Below are 12,770 nucleotides of genomic sequence, written 5' to 3'. Positions count from 1 at the left end.
ATATGGCGGTCGAGCATGGGTTCCCGCAATGCAACACGGCGGTCGAGCAGTCGAGGCTCCCGTCACCCGAGCCGGTGGTCGAGCAGTTGGATCTCCCGCCGAACGATCACGCGGTCGAGCAGTGGCCCCCGCGTGTGACCGGCACAGTCGAGAGTGAGCTTCAGTGCCTAGAGCGGGGTGATACATCGTCCAGCGAGAGCGATTCTTCCTCCTCGAGTACACACTCGAGGCGCCGGGCAAAGAAGGCGAAGCGCCGTCGTTTGAAGCCACGACGTGAAACTGCACCGAGCGGCATCTCACAGACGGAGTCGGTCTGTGTCATTGAGCACGTGGACGACGGCTTGGGCCGTCAGCGCACCGTCGATCTTGCGTGTCCACCTCGCGAAGCTCAATCGATCACCCGGCTTCCAGGTCTCTCCTGGAAGAACTTCCTTCGTGGTCTCAAGGTTGGCGAGGTTGAGCAGGTCTGCCTGATCACAGACACTTCGTCTACGCCACTCGAAGGGAACACCGTCAGTGATGACGACGGATCCACCCGTCCCAAGAGCGCCGAACCGAAGTCCGCTCGCGAGGAGCGATTCGCAGCGCAGTCCTGGGAGTCCTTGCGCGAGTCTGGTAATCCAGTGCACGAGACCGTCCGCGAATACGCGGACGTCTTCCCCGATAAGATTCCAGCCGAACTGCCTGCCGATCGAGGCGTCCGCCACGAGATCGATCTCGCGCCTGGTTCGAAGTACTGTGTGACGCGGCAGTGGCCGCTGCCACGAGATTAAGTCAAGGCCATCGACGACTTCTTCGAGAATCGCCGTAAAGCGGGTCACGTGCGTGAGAGTGTCTCTCCACATTCGAGCCCAACGTTCTGTGTGAAGAAGGCCACAGGCGGATGGCGCATCGCTCATGCCTTTAACAAGTTGAATGATGCGACCATCCCCGCGCAAACCCACATTCCACGGAAGGACATGGTGCTCGACACCATGGCGGGCAGTGTCGTCTTCAGCGCCATCGACTTGACCGACGGATTCTATCAGATCTTGATGAGACCGAGCGACATTCCTCTGACAGCGGTCAGCACCCCCAGCGGTATGCTCTGGGAGTGGCTTGTGATGCCACAAGGCTTGAAGAATGCTCCCGCCACGTTCAATCGCATGGTCTCCCATGTGCTGCGTCCGCTTCGAGACTTCGCACCGAGCTACTTCGACGACATCTTCGTGCACAGCCGCGCTGAAGGTGGTCTCAGCGCGATCGAAGTCCACTTGAGGCACTTAAAACAGGTCTTCCAAGTGATGCGCGAGAACAAGCTGTGCGCGAACCTGAAGACGTGTATCTTCTGCGCGCCGGAGATTCCGGTGCTGGGCTGCTTCGTGGGCAAGGACGGCGTTCGCGCCGACGCGGAGAAGGTGTCCTCTATCTGCGCATGGCCGACACCAAAGAACCCCACTGAGTTGCGCCAGTGGTTGGGACTAGCAAATTATCTCCACAAGTACACGAAGAATTACGCCGGACTGATCCAGCCCCTCTCATCACTCCTGAAGAAAGATGCCACATGGGTCTGGTCACCCGCGCACCAAGCCGCCTTCGACTCAGTGAAGAAGAGCCTTGCTGAGGCGGCAAACCTAGCTCTTCCCGACGACTCGAAACCATATCACGTCGTTTGCGACGCGAGCGACTTTGCCATCGGCTGTGCGCTGATGCAGTTTGACGACGAAGGACGTGAACGGGTCGTCAACTATCAGTCTCGACAGATGAAGCCAGCGGAGCGCAACTATCCTGTCCACGACAAGGAGCTTCTCGCGATGCGCTACGCTCTGATCAAATTCAGAGTGTATTTACTCGGCGAGCAAACCTTCGCAGTGTATACCGATCACGTATCGCTGAGGACAGCGATGAAGAGCCCTCATCTTTCCCAGCGAACGGCTCGCTGGTTGTCGTTCTTCTCCGAGTATAATTTCGTGGTTCACTACAAACCCGGCAAGAACAACATCCTTGCCGATGCTCTGTCTCGTCGTCCAGATTACGACCCACGCGATTCGCTGGGTCGACAACCGCTGCATGATGAAGACGACGAAGACAACTGTGCTATGGGCTTGGCGTCGGGATTGAACCTGACGAGCGTGTCTTCAGAAACCCCACTTCGCGACGAAATCCGGACTGCGTATGAATTCGATCCGGTCTATTCGAGTATTCTGGAACATCTCCGCTCGCCCAGTAAAAAGACACTGAGTGCTTTGTCCCGCTCCGCACGCCATCAGATCGATAGGTATCGGATTGAAGACGGGCTGTTAGCGTATAGCATCGATCGCTTCGATGCTTCGCGTGTAGGGGTCCCCAACGACCCTGACTTGCGCTCGCGGATCATCCACGAGTTCCACGATATCCCCCTTGGCGCTCACTTGGGCCGTGAGAAGACATTCGCCGCAGTGTCGCGCGACTTTTACTGGCCCCACATGTATAAGTGGGTGCGCAAGTGGATGAGGACCTGCGAGATCTGCCAACGCGTGAAACCGTCCGCGTCATCGCAGACTCCCCTGCGTCCCTTACCAGTGGCCACCGAGGCATGGCGCTCGGTGTCGATGGACTTCGTCTTTGGCCTCCCACCCGACTCCGCCGGGCGCTCCGGTGACCTGGTATTCGTCGACAGGTTCAGCAAGATGGTTCACCTCATCCCGGTCCCGGATACGATCACCGCGGCCGATACCGCGGTGCACTTCGTGGATGCAGTCTTCCGTCATCATGGCATGCCCGAGTCTATTGTTTCGGACCGCGATCCGCGGTTCACGTCTGCTTTCTGGACGAAGCTCTTCGAGCTATCAGGGACAAAGCTGCTGATGTCGACGGCCGCTCATCCGGAGACGGATGGCCAAACCGAGCGAGTTAATCGCGTCCTTGAGGACGTACTTCGCAGCTATGCGACGTCGTTCACGAGCTGGAGCTCGTTCCTTCCGCTTGCTGAGTTCGCGCTGAACAACGCGGTTTACGCGTCGACTGGCCTGACTCCTTTCTTCGTCAACAACGCTCAGCACCCTCGCGTTCCAGCTCTCCTCGCCGTGGGCCGTCCCACGGCGCCGTGTGGCTCCACTCTGGGTGGGGGTGAAAGAGGCGACAACCACCTCCGGTTTCGAACCCATAACCGGTTACCATACCGGTTGCCGACAAGCCTTCTGCGCCAACACCGGTAATGGACCCTTAGCCGGTTTCCATACCGGTTGCCGACTCCTTCTCGAGTGCAGCCTCATCTTCAGCGACTGTTAGCGCAGTGACACACGGCCAGGCCAGGAAGGCCCTGACAACTCCCCGCGATGCGGTGTCCCCTCTCGCCTCGTGGACGAATCGTGCCCTGATCAGTCCTGGCACCGCTAACGCGGTGTCTCCATCAGCGAACAACGCGCCAAAGCAACCGGCACGTCCGGCTGATAACATCGCTGTCTCAGACTTCCTCCTCCAGCGCCAAGCAGTCGCCCGATACGTCCGCGACGCGCTGCAGACGGCGGTCGACAAGCAGAAGGAAAACGCGGACAAGCGCGGCCGCAAACACACAGTAAAGTTCGCGACAGGAGATCGAGTGCTCCTGTCGGCTTCCGGAATCAGAGACTCTGCCGTAACCAACCTCGGCGCGAGTAAACTCGCACCGCGCTTTATTGGGCCATTTACGGTGACTAAGGTTATTGGCGAGGCTTACACACTGGATATCCCCACGTCGCTGCGGCTACATCCGACGTTCTACGTCGGACGACTCAAGAAATATCTGCTCGCTACGATTCCTTCTTCGACTCAGTCTCCTGAGCCGCCGGGCATATAGCGGCCGCCCCGCCCGACGCGCGCGCCGAGCCATCGCGCCATTCACACCAGGCGCCTGCTCCACCGTCCCGCTCTGCAGACTACCATGTACCGCGCGCTCAAGAAGCCTCACGCGCGCCAAGAGTTCCCGATTCGACTGACGAGTCTCAGTCGCAGTCCTCACGGCCTTGGCAGCCGCGTCCTGAGCCTCCTCCGCCTCCTGGTACGCCGTCCAGAAGCTCCCCGCGAGATCTTCGTCGCGGCTTCCAACCAGAACGTCAGTCGTATCAGCGGGACGGTCCCCCGCCGATTGTCGACTCAGCTGGCGAGATCCGCGGATAGTCGAGAAGATTGTCGATCACGAAGACCCGCCCCGTCGGTCGGGGCAGCGCCATGTGTCCACCAGTCGCACGGCTCCCGCCGCGCGCCGCTATAGGGTACGATGGCTTGGCTTTCCGGTGGACCAAGATACGTGGGAGCCCCGCGCGAATCTCCTTCGCGATGTCCCGGATGGGGTCCAAGAGTACGACTCCAGTCTTCCTGCGCCGGAGAGCGCCGCGAATAATCACGCGGCGGCCGAGAACGAGATCTCCAGTCTGCGCGACCACGCGAACGTGATCGAGAACGACGCCGCTGGCGATCGCGCGAGCGCGACCGAGAACGACGACCCGAGTTCTCGTAATCCCAACGGAGCGGCGGAGATGCGCTTCGTCGAGATGAGTGTCGGCGCGAGCCGGCGCGACTAGTGGCGCTGGCCTTTTCGGACAGCGAGCGACGGTAACGCTGGATACAGGCGTTCTCGCGATCACTGAGGGGATGCTCGGCGACATGGGCTTTCCACTCGTCCGTAGTCGGGCGAGACGACACACACCTCCTGCAGCCTTCAGCAACTCGCACGTAGCAGTTACGGTCGTCGGCGTTCCTAGCGCTGTCGCAGATTCGTACACGCAGCTCGCCCAAGGAATGGCAGCCGATGATTTCTTCCCGGTATACGATCCAGTTGACGAGATTCTCTTTCTGCGCTTGCGTCCGGTTATAGCGCCGGATGAAGGCGCACCACGACTCCTGCAGCGCACTGTGGTCGACGCCGTCCACCGGCTTCTGGCGCAGCGCACGAAAACGCCGGAAGAGGTCCTTTATCTCGTCCAGAGGCTCCGGATCTTGCGCTCCGGAGATGTCTTTCAGCGGCCAGGGTCTCAGCGCCTCGTCCATCACGTGGGTGCCGCGTGCCGCGGTCGTCGCGCTCATCAGCGACGTCGCCGTCGCTGGAATCTGCTGCTGCTGATGTTCCATCGTCCGCGCTAGTTGTCTGCTGTGCAAGTCGTGCTGTACTTCTCCTGCGTGGTGCAGGATCTGTCTCGTCCCCGCCTCGTTCGTTCCTGTTGGCCACGATTTTCTTCTCGTTTCCCTATTGATTGATTTGTTCTCCGCCCGTCGCTTATGTTGCGTAAGTGCAACTTTAAGAGGGGGGGGTGATGTAGTGGGCCACACCATTACATAAGTAGGTAGATTTATATTACAAAAGTAGGTGCAGCAGCACACAGCTAGCGTGTGCTGAACTGCCGTCATCCTATTGGCTCATATATGGGGAGCTAGACCCATTATCAGCCAATAAGGGGCTGACGTGTATTTGAGTGGTCAGGGCAAGCTGCCCTGGACCTAAATAAAAACAGAGTTGATTTTCCTTCAGACTAAGCACTTGGATTCACTATCGTGGAACTTGCACGCTTCCTCATTATTACGTGTAAGCTAGTAACGGACACTTTAGGCCCGTTACATCCCTAGTGGGAAACTTACTCAACGAACACGTCTAGATGACTTTGTTCTTGGACAGCCTTCGAGTGGGCCCGGCGCGCACTCAGCTATTCCGAATGCAGTCAAGCACCCTCGAAGAGGCGATTCAAGTAGCTCTTCAAAACGAATACAGCCATCGCCACGCGCGCACGCCGGCCTCAGCATGGCCAGGAAATTCTGCGTCGAATCCCGGAATCCCGGTCGTACAAACCCCACCGGACCAGTTCCATGGAACTTGGGTCCGCCGAGCAGCGCGACATTCGCTGCTTCGGCTGCGGGAGGCTGGGCCACTTCAAGCGCGACTGCCCCACGGAGAGACACCGCAGGCGGACTTTCCTTAAGCCCGTCCTCAAGGGTCGCTGGCAGAAGCCAGGATCTCGGGGACAGGCGAACACCGGAGACCAGTAGGGGCGGGGCGCCCTACTGGGGAAGAACTAAGTCTTCGTGAGGGGTGCGCGAGTGGCGCGTAAAACGGGGACGAAGCCCCTGAGAGTCTTCGCACTCTCGAATCAGCGAAGAGCAGCGGCGGGCTGCTCGTAGTACACGGATGTGTACGGGGATACAATCACCCCTATCGAATCTTGATCGATTCTGGGGTGTCGAAGAATTTTGCAGGCCGCCAGACGGCTGATCGTAATAGCAACAAGTTGTCCGATGCTTTAAGAAAAAGCAAGGGCAACGGGACGGTGTCAGTGCGACTGGCCGAGGGGAAGATCGTCACTGTTCCCAACGTCCAAGTGATTTTGGCCGTCAAGTTTACGGACTTTGACAGCCTCGGACAGTTTACTGTTTTCGACATGGATTTCAACGATTTGATCATGGTCATGCCCTGGCTCGAGAAGCACGAGCCCTGGATCGACTGGCGAGGCAAGACAATCGGTGCCAGCCGTCCTGCGAAGTCCGACAGAGCATTGGTGATTCATGTTCCCACCTCTGTCAGGACCCGAGCGCCCGCAAGGGCTACCAGGGTACCAAAGCATCCAGCAGATGCTTGGAAGTCGTCGACGTAAATGACGACTCCGAGGACGCTTCGATGGTGGCGGCGCTAGGAGGCGCTGGCCAAGCGGGTAGCATAGCTCCGCAGACAGCTGCAGCTGTCACGAACGCTGGTAATAGCGTGTGCAAGGCGGGTAACAGAGTTCCATACGCGGTCGCCCAGACCTTAACTGAAGAGACACGTCAGATACGCTTCAAGTGTGTACCACATGAGGTCGCCCACACCATAACTGAAGAGAAAGACGGGGATGCACTTTCACTGTGGGTAACATAGTACCACACGAGGCCACGAGTGCCTCGGATGTCGGCACCACGACATCCTCAGACGTGGGTAACGAAGTTCCACGTCACGGTCGCCGAAAGTCGGATCTGAACCTCGTTCACATCGACGTCGCTTCAAGCGACTCGGAGTCCAGGGCTCGTGCTCCTCCGACACGGCCGATGGAAGAGTGTAATCACATCTTCGATAACGGGACCGGTTTACCCGTCAAGGCATCTGATGCCCACTTGGAACCGTTGCCAGAGATGGCAGATATACAGAACCTCGACGAAACGACGGTCGAGCCTTTCCTGGCCAGCCTCAAGGCAGAGGAAATTTCCAAGATGGTGTTCATCAGACCAGAGGCCACTCGGGGGGAGTTGAACTCCTTCTCTGTCTTGGTTAAGCAAGCAGGGTCAGACGCGCTTGGGTTCTGAGGTCCTTAAGAACCCCAAGGATCCGGTGTATCGTTTGGTGACGGAGTATGCGGACGTGATGAACAAACACCCACCGACCCAACTCCCACGGATCGAGGCGTACGGCATGAGATTGATCTCGTGCCTGCACAAAGTACTGTGTCACGAGACAATACCCCCTTCCACGCGAGCGGTGCGAGGTCATCGATGCCTTATTCGCTGCGAAAGCGAAGGCAGGCAAGGTGCGGGAGTCAAAGTCCCCGCACTCGACGCCAACTTTCTGCGCTCGGAACCGAACGGGAAGTGGCGTCTAGTTCATGCTTATAACAAGCTGAACAACGCGATGGTGCCGTCCCAGACACCAACCCCACGAAAGGATGTGTTGTTGAACAACATTATCGGAAGCGGAATGTACAGTGTGCTAGATTTGGTAGACGGATACTACCAGATCCTGATGCGCGAGAGCGACATCCCGCTCACCGCGGTGAGCACTCCAAGCGGCATGCTTTGGGAGTGGATCAGGGCTTGTCTAAAGCCCCGGCGACATTCAACCGCCTGGTAACGCAACCGTTCAGGCCATTGCGCGCCTTCGTACAAACGTACTACGACGACATTTTCGTCCATAGCCGTGCCTAAGGAGTCAAGACGGCCATGGAGGTGTATTTTAGGGGCCTCCGTCGCGTGTAGGACGTGATGCGAACGAACAAGCTCTACGCCAACATCGACAAGTGCGTCTTCACGTCACCAGAGATCAAGATTCTCGGATGCTTCGTAAGAAACGTGGGCGTTCGGGCTGACCCAGACAAGGTCAAGGCCATAGCAGCATGGCCAACGCCCCGATCCCAGAAGGGGCTTTCGAAAGTGGTTGGGCTTGGGCAACTACCTCCACAAGTACAGCGCAGGGTACGCGGGCCTCGCTAAGCCCTTGTCGGGCCTCCTTCAGAAGGACACCGGCTGGCGCTGGGAGAAAGAGCACCAGGATGCCTTTGACAGCATCAAGACCAGTCTCCAAGAGGTCCCTGTCCTGGTCCTGCCGGATGAGACGAAGCCGTTCAGCGTTGTCTGCGATACCTAAGACTATGCCATCGGTTGTGCATTGCTGCAGGCCGACACGGCTGGACATGATCGTGTCATCTCGTTCCAGTCCAGACAGCTCAAAGCTGCCGAACGGAACAACCCTGTCCACGACAAGGAGCTCCTGGCAATAAAGTACGCCCTTGTGAAGTTTCGGGTTCATCTTCTGGGCTCACGGCCCTTTGTGTTCAACACAGGCCACGCATCCTTGAGGACGGCGACAAATTCACCTCTCCCAACAGATGGAGGGGTGGCTGTCCTTCTTCGCGGAGTACAGCTTCCGCGCTGAGTACAACCCGGGCAACCTCAACGTGCTTGCAGACGCCCTCTCCCGGCGTCCAGCCTACGAGTTGGCCCACATCACACGGGTGACAACGGATCTATATGATCGGATACGCATGGCGTATCGGAATGTGACGCTGTCGCGCCTATCGTCAAGCTCCTCGCAGCAAGAACGAACGCGAAGTCCGACTGGCTTTCGTCGCGACAGCGCTCCCCGCTCGACCGATATGAGTTGAAGGATGGCCTCCTCTATTACCGGGTGGAGCCCAATGAACCTCCACGGGTGGTCATACCTAACGACGATGATCGAAAGCTCGACATCCTCGCGGAGGCGCACGATGCGCCCTCCAGCGGCCAATTGGGTCGCGAGAAGACCTTCCTGTCGGTCTCTCAGGACTTCTGGTGGACCCAGATATACAAGTGGGTCGCACGGTACGTGAATACACGTGAAACACGTCAGCGAATTAAATTCGCAGGGCTTCGACTCCGCTACAGACCCTGCCCGTTCCAGTTGATTGTTGGAAGTCGATGAGTCTTGACTTCATCTTAGGGCTTCCCGCCGAAGGACACGGCGACACCGCGGTTTTGGTGTTCGTGTGTCGGCTGAGCAAGATGGTACATCTTGCTCCAGTACCCATTACCGTCACAGGCGAACAAACCGCGAGATTGTTCGTCGATGGCGTGTTCCGCTATTACGGTCGCCCGGAGACGATTGTCTCGGACCGAGACCCACGGTTCACGGCTGCGTTTTAGAAAACGCTGTTTCCTTTACTGGGAACTCGTCTGCAGATGTCCACTGCGGACCATCCACAGACAGACGGCCAGACAGAGCGTGTCAATCGAGTGCTCGAGGACACTCTGCGCAGTGTGTGCGCGGAAGCACCACGTACGTGGTCGACGTAGCTTCCAGTTGTTGAGCTTGCGCTCAACAACGCGGTGCATGCGTCCACGGGGTTCACGCCATTCTAGTTGAACGTCTTCTGTCACCCCATAGTGCCTCTCACTCTTCGAGGAGACACTGCATCCTCTATTCTAAGTGGGGGGGGGCTCGGAAAGCTCTTTCCTCCCAAGTCTCAGATGTAAGACCAGTTTCGCTGCGGAAACAAGTGGAATCCTTTATGGATACCAGGCTGAGCATTGTCAGCAGGGTCCGCGATACCATGGCAACGGCCCAGGACACACAAAAGGAGTACTCTGACAAACATGGAAGAGGGAACTTAAGTATATTTAGGGTGGGTGATTTAGTGTTATTAGACACGAGTGGCAGGACGAGGGGGTGGTGGATTATGTAGGCAACCTGCAACGAATGCGACGTGAGCTAGAGCGAATGGATATCTCACTAGCTGAAGGTGAAATGGCAAATATCATTCTGTCAAATGCAGTTGGAGTGTACCCGTCCATTCCTAATGAGCACACGCAGCGTGTGCCTCGCTTGCGTGGCAGTTACGATAAGGACCAGTGCGTCCAAGATGCAGTCAATTCATTGCTCATTGCTGAGCGCACGGCCCGACACCAGTATACTCGTAATGCCCGTGATGACGGACGAGGCATCCAGCTTCATGTCGGCATGGTAACTTGCCAGACGCTTTCTCGTGATAATTCGTCGCAGCCGTGCCACAACCATCAGCAATGTAACGGCAAGAGACGCAACACTGGTAATGCTGGTGGTCGTGGAGGTGCTACTAAGAAGAGACGGAGTGATGAAGCCTCGCGAAAGATACGTGAGGAGATTGCAGAGCAGAAGCATATATCAAAGTGTAAGTCACGCCATCAACGCGGTCATTGGTGGAAGGCGTACCCGAAGAGGAACTCGACGGACACGTCAATAATTTGAGACATGGATGGTGCTGTGATCCGTCATGTTGGTGGCTCTATCGCACCTGAGACCCGTGAAGTCGTACAGCACGAGCCCTCTCGTGCGGACGTTGTGGAGACGGTGCCTGAGCATGTCAACCAGCATCATCAGCTACGTGAAGCAAATAGCTACTCCGAAATTTACACTCGTAATGAATTTGCTGCTCTCATTGGAAGAGATCACGAAGACTGATTACATAGAACGAGAGACTCGCAGAAAAGACGAACGCTCGATTGGAGCTCGCCTTTATCGCCACCAGCTGATAATGAAGACTACTTAAATGGAGGTGCTGGACTTCCGGCGGTTACACGTGGGCTTGTCTGCCAAAGTCGTGGGCAGCAAGAACCTCTCTCGAATGGTGAGATCGAGTGGATTCTGGATTCCGGTGCTCAAGTTAATGTCACTGGTGAGTAGTCACTGCTGAATATTGTCGAGGAGCTTGCTCAGAAATAGCTACTAGAATTAGCAAATGACAATATGAGCGGGTTGAAGTTGCTGGGTCTATCTTGATGCCCATTGTGAATGGACATACTAGTGCTGCGGAGACGCGTCTATTGGAGGGTGACTGCTACTCGGCTAAAAGCAATGTCAACTCGATTTCACAGTCTTACATGATGTTTGGATGTGGATTCAAGTTTCGTATGTCCAAAGATCAGCGAGCTACTTGGCTTAAGAAGCTAGACCTGATGTTGAAGTTTGTGTGGCGCGATAGTCTGTACCATATGAAGGGCAAGCGCCAGAACAAGCTTGTGCTCATAGCTCATAAGTACGAAGCAGGAGAGAGCGTGATGGAACTGATCCACAACCGGTGAGCATGGAGGCTATTAAGCAAATGGTCACCGACAAAGTCCACTTTGAAGCTAAGGTGAACAAGAACACTCTGAAGCTCTATGATAGTACTCCTTGTGCTGGGTCCAAGATGAAAAGGATGTTCTACCGCAGGGATCTGCGTCGTACTGCAAATGCATTGGAGAAAATTTCTGCTGATATCTGCTCTACTAACGAGGTTGCTGCAGACAAGTCGACCATGTTCCTCTTGCTGATGGACGAGTACTCGAGATACAAGTGGGCCTTCTTACAACAGTATAAAACAGACGCAAGTACACGTCTTCGACATTTGATGCTGAAACTGAAGCAACGGAACAAAAAGCACAATGTAGCGGTGTTTCATGCCGACGGTGGAGGTGTATTTGTGAGCAACGAGTTCAAGGAGTTCTGTGCCAACAAGGGTGAGACGATGCAGTTCACTCATGCTGACAGCTCCGAGGAAAACGACATCGTAGAGCGAGCCAATGGATTTGTTGTGAATCAAATGCGAAGGATGTTGGAAGCAACGCGCTAACCAAATTCACTTTGGGGCGAAGCCCTTCACCATGCTGTGGATACATTAAACATGTGTCCTACTACTGCATTCAAGCGAAGAAGTCCTCATCAGGTATTTTACGGCATGAAACCCGACCTGAGGACTCTACAAACGTGAGGTTGCATGGCACATGCACGCATTAATGACTCCTCGCGTCAACGAAAAGAGAAAATACAGACTCGAGTACGTACGTGTATTCTTCTTGGTATGCTACTGACAAGATGGGATACAAGTTGTTGGGTGTTATGGATGGGACTGTGATTACTGCACATGGAGAGAATATTAGATTTCATGTATCGCTTACTGTGGATGGAGATTAGGTGGAGAAACTACTTCTGAACACATTATTTCATGGTGATTATCAGCTGTCATCTAATGTACCGGTGGTGTGCGTACCAAGGTAGGCATGTCCACGTATAATGTAGACATCTCTCGCGTAAGGGTTTGTATCTCAATTATGGATACATTATGCATTGTGTGAAAGACGTGCCGACGTCGTCTGCAGGATCTTAGAGAGCGAGGATCGAAGTGGATCGTGCAGCTACTATTCGTGACCTTTGTGCAGATACTAGCTGGGTGCTGTCCTCGTATGTGCAGCCCCCATTGCCGTCGAAGCGCCAGCGAAAGCTGTCTTTGCGTTTACGTGACTACGCTGTCAATAGAGTTCGCATCCTCACTGATGTTGTCGAGCCTTCGACATACAAACAAACTCGGTCGTCACCACAGTGGGCTCAGTGGGAGGAAGCGATGGACGAGGAAATTATGTCACTGCGTTGCCAGGGTACATGGAAACTTGTGTCGCGTTTGGATATGCAAGGACGAAAAGCGATTACGTGTCGGTGGGTGTATGCAATCAAGCGGAATGAACAAAGTGAAATTAAGCGCAATAAGGCCCGGTTGGCCATTCACGGCTTTAAGCAGCTAGCTGGTGTCGAGTACACGGAGCCATACGCGCTA

Source organism: Phytophthora infestans, genomic scaffold (assembly GCF_000142945.1).
Source record: "Phytophthora infestans T30-4 supercont1.12 genomic scaffold, whole genome shotgun sequence".
Classification (NCBI taxonomy): domain Eukaryota; phylum Oomycota; class Peronosporomycetes; order Peronosporales; family Peronosporaceae; genus Phytophthora; species Phytophthora infestans.
Note: the sequence above shows the minus strand (reverse complement) of the source record.